The sequence below is a fragment of the Lissotriton vulgaris genome, chromosome 8 (assembly GCF_964263255.1).
Source record: "Lissotriton vulgaris chromosome 8, aLisVul1.2, whole genome shotgun sequence".
Classification (NCBI taxonomy): domain Eukaryota; kingdom Metazoa; phylum Chordata; class Amphibia; order Caudata; family Salamandridae; genus Lissotriton; species Lissotriton vulgaris.
Window position 1 is genome coordinate 1,529,263,031 of NC_141696.1, and position 10,166 is coordinate 1,529,273,196.

The 10,166-nt window shown below is 38.9% G+C and overlaps 1 non-coding gene across 1 annotated transcript; it reads right to left on the bottom strand.

Annotated features, from left to right (window-relative positions):
* Window positions 1–1,722: 1,722 nt before the first annotated feature.
* Window positions 1,723–1,795, bottom strand: TRNAF-GAA (transfer RNA phenylalanine (anticodon GAA)). Its single transcript has one exon. It is a non-coding gene; the product is annotated as a tRNA-Phe (tRNA).
* Window positions 1,796–10,166: the final 8,371 nt, after the last annotated feature.

Here is a 10,166-nt window from a genome sequence, read left to right on the forward strand (position 1 = left end):
GACCTTTAGATCTTCAGTCTAACGCTCTCCCAACTGAGCTATTTCGGCCTGCTTACAGCTGTGGTCTTCATACTTTAATTTAAACCATTTAACAAAATAGATGCAGGACCTGGATTTTTAACCTCATATGGTAGAGATATGTTTTAAGGAGTCCTGTATCATTCCGCAATTAACTGGTACAATGGGTAAATAGCATTTTTTGGATCCAGGTTAGGTAGTTGTTTTTTTAACTCTGAATGGACTAGCACTATATTACCCAGATATATTTGGCATGAGTAGGTAAGCAATGTCATCTGACTACTGACATCTGTGTTCAAGGGGAAGTGGAAGGTAATGCAGACAAGAGTTTACTTTACAAAAAAGCATGAAATGGGAAATATTCATTGTCAAACCTGAAGGTAAGAGAGGTGGAAGCAAGTTTAGAAGGAGGACATAAAGCAAAGTCTATGTTGAATTGATCATTTTGTGGATCAGTTGATAAAAATGTTCATAGAGAAAAAAGTACTAAAGCTGATTCCAAGACTTATTTTGTGAGAAGCAAGGAACCTCTCAACAGTGCCGAAACCCAGGATTAAACCAGGGACCTCTAGATCTTCAGTCTAACGCTCTCACAACTGAGCTATTTCTGCCTTCTGATATCTGGGGTCTTCATACTTTAATTTGAACCATTTAACAAAATAGATGCAGGACCTGGATTTTTAACCTCATATGGTAGAGATATGTTTTAAGGAGTCCTGTATCATTCCGCAATTAACTGGTGCAATGGGCAAATGGCATTTTTGGGATCCAGGTTAGGTAGTTGTTTTTTTAACTCTGAATGGATTAGCACTATATTACCCAGATATATTTGGCATGAGTAGGTAAGCAATGTCATCTGACTACTGACATCTGTGTTCAAGGGGAAGTGGAAGGTAATGCAGACAAGAGTTTACTTTACAAAAAAGCATGAAATGGGAAATATTCATTGTCAAACCTGAAGGTAAGAGAGGTGGAAGCAAGTTTAGAAGGAGGACATAAAGCAAAGTCTATGTTAAATTGATTGTGTTGTAGATCAGTTGGAAAGAATTTGATGAATAGAGAAAAAGAACTACAGCTGATCCCAAGACCTATTTTGTTAGAAGCAAGGAACCTCTCAACTGTGCCGAAACCCGGGATTGAACCAGGGACCTTTAGATCTTCAGTCTAACGCTCGCCCAACTGAGCTATTTCGGCCTTCTGATAGCTGGGGTCTTCATACTTTAATTTGAACCATTTAACAAAATAGATGCAGGACCTGGATTTTTAACCTCATATGGTAGAGATATGTTTTAAGGAGTCCTGTATCATTCCCCAGTTAACCGGTGCAATGGGTACATAGCATTTTTGGGATCCAGGTTAGGTAGTTGTTTTTTTAACTCTGAATGGACTAGCACTATATTACCCAGATATATTTGGCATGAGTAGGTAAGCAATGTCATCTGACTACTGACATCTGTGTTCAAGGGGAAGTGGAAGGTAATGCAGACAAGAGTTTACTTTACAAAAAAGCATGAAATGGGAAATATTCATTGTCAAACCTGAAGGTAAGAGAGGTGGAAGCAAGTTTAGAAGGAGGATATAAAGCAAAGTCTATGTTAAATTGATTGTGTTGTAGATCAGTTGGAAAAAATTTGATGAATAGAGAAAAAGTACTACAGCTGATTCCAAGACCTATTTTGTTAGAAGCAAGGAACCTCTCAACTGTGCCGAAACCCGGGATTGAACCAGGGACCTTTAGATCTTCAGTCTAACGCTCTCCCAGCTGAGCTATTTCGGCCTTCTGATAGCTAGGGTCTTCATACTTTAATTTGAACCATTTAACAAAATAGATGCAGGACCTGGATTTTTAACCTCATATGGTAGAGATATGTTTTAAGGAGTCCTGTATCATTCCCCAGTTAACTGGTGCAATGGGTAAATAGCATTTTTGGGATCCAGGTTAGGTAGTCGTTTTTTTAACTCTGAATGGACTAGCACTATATTACCTAGATATATTTGGCATGAGTAGGTAAGCAATGTCATCTGACTACTGACATCTGTGTTCAAGGGGAAGTGGAATGTGATGCAGACAAGAGTTTACTTTACAAAAAAGGACGAAATGGGAAACATTCATTGTCAAACCTGAAGGCAAGATAGGTGGAAGAAAGTTTAAAAGGAGGACAGAAAGCAAAGTCTATGTTGAATTGATCATTTTGTAGATCAGTTGACAAAAATGTTGATAGAGAAAAAAGTACTACAGCTGATTCCAAGACCTATTTTGGTAGAAGCAAGGAACCTCTCAACTGTGCCGAAACCCGGGATTGAACCAGGGACCTTTAGATCTTCAGTCTAACGCTCTCCCAACTGAGCTATTGCGGCCTGCTTATAGCTGTGGTCTTCATACTTTAATTTAAACCATTTAACAAAATAGATGCAGGACCTGGATTTTTAACCTCATATGGTAGAGATATGTTTTAAGGAGTCCTGTATCATTCCGCAATTAACTGGTGCAATGGGCAAATAGCAGTTTTGGGATCCAGGTTAGGTAGTTGTTTTTTTAACTCTGAATGGACTAGCACTATATTACCCAGATATATTTGGCATGAGTAGGTAAGCAATGTCATCTGACTACTGACATCTGTATTCAAGGGGAGGTGGAAGGTAATGCAGACAAGAGTTTACTTTACAAAAAAGCATGAAATGGGAAATATTCATTGTCAAACCTGAAGGTAAGAGAGGTGGAAGCAAGTTTAGAAGGAGGACATAAAGCAAAGTCTATGTTAAATTGATTGTGTTGTAGATCAGTTAGAAAAAGTTTGATGAATAGAGAAAAAGAACTACAGCTGATCCCAAGACCTATTTTGTTAGAAGCAAGGAACCTCTCAACTGTGCCGAAACCCGGGATTGAACCAGGGACCTTTAGATCTTCAGTCTAACGCTCGCCCAACTGAGCTATTTCGGCCTGCTTATAGTTGTGGTCTTCATACTTTAATTTAAACCATTTAACAAAATAGATGCAGGACCTGGATTTTTAACCTCATATGGTAGAGATATGTTTTAAGGAGTCCTGTATCATTCCCCAGTTACCTGGTGCAATGGGTAAATAGCATTTTTGGGATCCAGGTTAGGTAGTTGTTTTTTTAACTCTGAATGGACTAGCACTATATTACCCAGATATATTTGGCATGAGTAGGTAAGCAATGTCATCTGACTACTGACATCTTTGTTCAAGGGGAAGTGGAATGTGATGCAGACAAGAGTTTACTTTACAAAAAAGGACGAAATGGAAAACATTCATAGTCAAACCTGAAGGCAAGATAGGTGGAAGAAAGTTTAAAAGGAGGACAGAAAGCAAAGTCTATGTTGAATTGATCATTTTGTAGATCAGTTGATAAAAATGTTGATAGAGAAAAAAGTACTACAGCTGATTCCAAGACCTATTTTGTTAGAAGCAAGGAACCTCTCAACTGTGCCGAAACCCGGGATTGAAGGACGGACCTTTAGATCTTCAGTCTAACGCTCTCCCAACTGAGCTATTTCGGCCTTCTGATAGCTGGGGTCTTCATACTTTAATTTGAACCATTTAACAAAATAGATGCAGGACCTGGATTTTTAACCTCATATGGTAGAGATATGTTTTAAGGAGTCCTGTATCATTCCCCAATTAACTGGTGCAATGGGTAAATAGCATTTTTGGGATCCAGGTTAGGTAGTTGTTTTTTTAACTCTGAATGGACTAGCACTATATTACCCAGATATATTTGGCATGAGTAGGTAAGCAATGTCATCTGACTACTGACATCTGTGTTCAAGGGGAAGTGGAATGTGATGCAGACAAGAGTTTACTTTACAAAAAAGGACGAAATGGGAAACATTCATTGTCAAACCTGAAGGCATGATAGGTGGAAGAAAGTTTAAAAGGAGGACAGAAAGCAAAGTCTATGTTGAATTGATCATTTTGTGGATCAGTTGATAAAAATGTTGATAGAGAAAAAAGTACTACAGCCGATTCCAAGACCTATTTTGTTAGAAGCAAGGAACCTCTCAACTGTGCCGAAACCCGGGATTGAACCAGGGACCTTTAGATCTTCAGTCTAACGCTCTCCCAACTTAGCTATTTCGGCCTGCTTATAGCTGTGGTCTTCATACTTTAATTTAAACCATTTAACAAAATAGATGCAGGACTTGGATTTTTAACCTCATATGGTGAGATATGTTTTAAGGAGTCCTGTATCATTCCGCAATTAACTGGTGCAATGGGTAAATAGCATTTTTGGGATCCAGGTTAGGTAGTTGTTTTTTTAACTCTGAATGGACTAGCACTATATTACCCAGATATATTTGGCATGAGTAGGAAAGCAATGTCATCTGACTACTGACATCTGTGTTCAAGGGGAAGTGGAAGGTAATGCAGACAAGAGTTTACTTTACAAAAAAGCATGAAATGGGAAATATTCATTGTCAAACCTGAAGGTAAGAGAGGTGGAAGCAAGTTTAGAAGGAGGATATAAAGCAAAGTCTATGTTAAATTGATTGTGTTGTAGATCAGTTGGAAAAAATTTGATGAATAGAGAAAAAGTACTACAGCTGATTCCAAGACCTATTTTGCTAGAAGCAAGGAACCTCTCAACTGTGCCGAAACCCGGGATTGAACAAGGGACCTTTAGATCTTCAGTCTAACGCTCTCCCAACTGAGCTATTTCGGCCTTCTGATAGCTGGGGTCTTCATACTTTAATTTGAACCATTTAACAAAATAGATGCAGCACCTGGATTTTTAACCTCATATGGTAGAGATATGTTTTAAGGAGTCCTGTATCATTCCCCAGTTAACTGGTGCAATGGGTAAATAGCATTTTTGGGATCCAGGTTAGGTAGTTGTTTTTTTAACTCTGAATGGACTAGCACTATATTACCCAGATATATTTGGCATGAGTAGGTAAGCAATGTCATCTGACTACTGACATCTGTGTTCAAGGGGAAGTGGAATGTGATGCAGACAAGAGTTTACTTTACAAAAAAGGACGAAATGGGAAACATTCATTGTCAAACCTGAAGGCATGATAGGTGGAAGAAAGTTTAAAAGGAGGACAGAAAGCAAAGTCTATGTTGAATTGATCATTTTGTGGATCAGTTGATAAAAATGTTGATAGAGAAAAAAGTACTACAGCTGATTCCAAGACCTATTTTGTTAGAAGCAAGGAACCTCTCAACTGTGCCGAAACCCGGGATTGAACCAGGGACCTTTAGATCTTCAGTCTAACGCTCTCCCAACTTAGCTATTTCGGCCTGCTTATAGCTGTGGTCTTCATACTTTAATTTAAACCATTTAACAAAATAGATGCAGGACCTGGATTTTTAACCTCATATGGTGAGATATGTTTTAAGGAGTCCTGTATCATTCCGCAATTAACTGGTGCAATGGGTAAATAGCATTTTTGGGATCCAGGTTAGGTAGTTGTTTTTTTAACTCTGAATGGACTAGCACTATATTACCCAGATATATTTGGCATGAGTAGGTAAGCAATGTCATCTGACTACTGACATCTGTGTTCAAGGGGAAGTGGAAGGTAATGCAGACAAGAGTTTACTTTACAAAAAAGCATGAAATGGGAAATATTCATTGTCAAACCTGAAGGTAAGAGAGGTGGAAGCAAGTTTAGAAGGAGGATATAAAGCAAAGTCTATGTTAAATTGATTGTGTTGTAGATCAGTTGGAAAAAATTTGATGAATAGAGAAAAAGTACTACAGCTGATTCCAAGACCTATTTTGCTAGAAGCAAGGAACCTCTCAACTGTGCCGAAACCCGGGATTGAACAAGGGACCTTTAGATCTTCAGTCTAACGCTCTCCCAACTGAGCTATTTCGGCCTTCTGATAGCTGGGGTCTTCATACTTTAATTTGAACCATTTAACAAAATAGATGCAGGACCTGGATTTTTAACCTCATATGGTAGAGATATGTTTTAAGGAGTCCTGTATCATTCCCCAGTTAACTGGTGCAATGGGTAAATAGCATTTTTGGGATCCAGGTTAGGTAGTTGTTTTTTTAACTCTGAATGGACTAGCACTATATTACCTAGATATATTTGGCCTGAGTAGGTAAGCAATGTCATCTGACTACTGACATCTGTGTTCAAGGGGAAGTGGAATGTGATGCAGACAAGAGTTTACTTTACAAAAAAGGACGAAATGGGAAACATTCATTGTCAAACCTGAAGGCAAGATAGGTGGAAGAAAGTTTAAAAGGAGGACAGAAAGCAAAGTCTATGTTGAATTGATCATTTTGTAGATCAGTTGATAAAAATGTTAATAGAGAAAAAAGTACTACAGCTGATTCCAAGACCTATTTTGTTAGAAGCAAGGAACCTCTCAACTGTGCCGAAACCCGGGATTGAACCAGGGACCTTTAGATCTTCAGTCTAACGCTCTCCCAACTGAGCTATTGCACCCTGCTTATAGCTGTGGTCTTCATACTTTAATTTAAACCATGTAACAAAATAGATGCAGGACCTGGATTTTTAACCTCATATGGTAGAGATATGTTTTAAGGAGTCCTGTATCATTCCGCAATTAACTGGTGCAATGGGCAAATAGCAGTTTTGGGATCCAGGTTAGGTAGTTGTTTTTTTAACTCTGAATGGACTAGCACTATATTACCCAGATATATTTGGCATGAGTAGGTAAGCAATGTCATCTGACTACTGACATCTGTATTCAAGGGGAGGTGGAAGGTAATGCAGACAAGAGTTTACTTTACAAAAAAGCATGAAATGGGAAATATTCATTGTCAAACCTGAAGGTAAGAGAGGTGGAAGCAAGTTTAGAAGGAGGACATAAAGCAAAGTCTATGTTAAATTGATTGTGTTGTAGATCAGTTGGAAAAAATTTGATGAATAGAGAAAAAGTACTACAGCTGATTCCAAGACCTATTTTGTTAGAAGCAAGGATCCTCTCAACTGTGCCGAAACCCGGGATTGAACCAGGGACCTTTAGATCTTCAGTCTAACGCTCTCCCAACTGAGCTATTTTGGCCTTCTGATAGCTGGGGTCTTCACACTTTAATTTGAACCATTTAACAAAATAGATGCAGGACCTGGAATTTTAACCTCATATGGTAGAGATATGTTTTAAGGAGTCCTGTATCATTCCCCAGTTAACTGGTGCAATGGGTAAATAGCATTTTTGGGATCCAGGTTAGGTAGTTGTTTTTTTAACTCTGAATGGACTAGCATTATATTACCCAGATATATTTGGCATGAGTAGGTAAGCAATGTCATCTGACTACTGACATCTGTGTTCAAGGGGAAGTGGAATGTGATGCAGACAAGATTTTACTTTACAAAAAAGGACGAAATGGGAAACATTCATAGTCAAACCTGAAGGAAAGATAGGTGGAAGAAAGTTTAAAAGGAGGACAGAAAGCAAAGTCTATGTTGAATTGATCATTTTGTGGATCAGTTGATAAAAATGTTGATAGAGAAAAAAGTACTACAGCTGATTCCAAGACGTATTTTGTGAGAAGCAAGGAACCTCTCAACAGTGCCGAAACCCGGGATTAAACCAGGGACCTTTAGATCTTCAGGCTAACGCTCTCCCAACTTAGCTATTTCGGCCTGCTTATAGCTGTGGTCTTCATACTTTAATTTAAACCATTTAACAAAATAGATGCAGGACCTGGATTTTTAACCTCATATGGTGAGATATGTTTTAAGGAGTCCTGTATCATTCCGCAATTAACTGGTGCAATGGGTAAATAGCATTTTTGGGATCCAGGTTAGGTAGTTGTTTTTTTAACTCTGAATGGACTAGCACTATATTACCCAGATATATTTGGCATGAGTAGGTAAGCAATGTCATCTGACTACTGACATCTGTGTTCAAGGGGAAGTGGAAGGTAATGCAGACAAGAGTTTACTTTACAAAAAAGCATGAAATGGGAAATATTCATTGTCAAACCTGAAGGTAAGAGAGGTGGAAGCAAGTTTAGAAGGAGGATATAAAGCAAAGTCTATGTTAAATTGATTGTGTTGTAGATCAGTTGGAAAAAATTTGATGAATAGAGAAAAAGTACTACAGCTGATTCCAAGACCTATTTTGCTAGAAGCAAGGAACCTCTCAACTGTGCCGAAACCCGGGATTGAACAAGGGACCTTTAGATCTTCAGTCTAACGCTCTCCCAACTGAGCTATTTCGGCCTTCTGATAGCTGGGGTCTTCATACTTTAATTTGAACCATTTAACAAAATAGATGCAGGACCTGGATTTTTAACCTCATATGGTAGAGATATGTTTTAAGGAGTCCTGTATCATTCCCCAGTTAACTGGTGCAATGGGTAAATAGCATTTTTGGGATCCAGGTTAGGTAGTTGTTTTTTTAACTCTGAATGGACTAGCACTATATTACCCAGATATATTTGGCATGAGTAGGTAAGCAATGTCATCTGACTACTGACATCTGTGTTCAAGGGGAAGTGGAATGTGATGCAGACAAGAGTTTACTTTACAAAAAAGGACGAAATGGGAAACATTCATTGTCAAACCTGAAGGCATGATAGGTGGAAGAAAGTTTAAAAGGAGGACAGAAAGCAAAGTCTATGTTGAATTGATCATTTTGTGGATCAGTTGATAAAAATGTTGATAGAGAAAAAAGTACTACAGCTGATTCCAAGACCTATTTTGTTAGAAGCAAGGAACCTCTCAACTGTGCCGAAACCCGGGATTGAACCAGGGACCTTTAGATCTTCAGTCTAACGCTCTCCCAACTTAGCTATTTCGGCCTGCTTATAGCTGTGGTCTTCATACTTTAATTTAAACCATTTAACAAAATAGATGCAGGACCTGGATTTTTAACCTCATATGGTGAGATATGTTTTAAGGAGTCCTGTATCATTCCGCAATTAACTGGTGCAATGGGTAAATAGGCTATTTCTGTGTAGACCCTGCATCTCCCTGTAGAGAGAACCCTACTCCTAATTGAAAGTAAACCATGTCTCCGTCACTGGTGCAGGTTCTGTCTCACGCTCCAGAGTAAGAACCTGGAATCCGCTTCAGTGTGGAACCTTTCTTCCACTATAAGCTAGAAGTTTGCTTCCACCGCAGACTAGACTCGCACTCACACTCCACTGTGTCCTCGAGCTCACACTCCTGCGTAGAACGCGGCTCCCTGCTCAGTGCAGACATTACCCCCCACTGTAGAACTGATCCTGATTCTTGACTTAGAGTTGGCCCTGAAGTGGCTCCGACACCAGAGTAGAAACTTGACTAGCGTCATCTCCAGTGTAGCGCCCAGGACCGCTCGGGATTGAACAAGGGACCTTTAGATCTTCAGTCTAACGCTCTCCCAACTGAGCTATTTCAGCCTTCTGATAGCTGGGGTCTTCATACTTTAATTTGAACCATTTAACAAAATAGATGCAGGACCTGGATTTTTAACCTCATATGGTAGAGATATGTTTTAAGGAGTCCTGTATCATTCCCCAGTTAACTGGTGCAATGGGTAAATAGCATTTTTGGGATCCAGGTTAGGTAGTTGTTTTTTTAACTCTGAATGGACTAGCACTATATTACCTAGATATATTTGGCATGAGTAGGTAAGCAATGTCATCTGACTACTGACATCTGTGTTCAAGGGGAAGTGGAATGTGATGCAGACAAGAGTTTACTTTACAAAAAAGGACGAAATGGGAAACATTCATTGTCAAACCTGAAGGCAAGATAGGTGGAAGAAAGTTTAAAAGGAGGACAGAAAGCAAAGTCTATGTTGAATTGATCATTTTGTAGATCAGTTGATAAAAATGTTGATAGAGAAAAAAGTACTACAGCTGATTCCAAGACCTATTTTGTTAGAAGCAAGGAACCTCTCAACTGTGCCGAAACTCGGGATTGAACCAGGGACCTTTAGATCTTCAGTCTAACGCTCTCCCAACTGAGCTATTGCACCCTGCTTATAGCTGTGGTCTTCATACTTTAATTTAAACCATTTAACAAAATAGATGCAGGACCTGGATTTTTAACCTCATATGGTAGAGATATGTTTTAAGGAGTCCTGTATCATTCCGCAATTAACTGGTGCAATGGGCAAATAGCAGTTTTGGGATCCAGGTTAGGTAGTTGTTTTTTTAACTCTGAATGGACTAGCACTATATTACCCAGATATATTTGGCATGAGT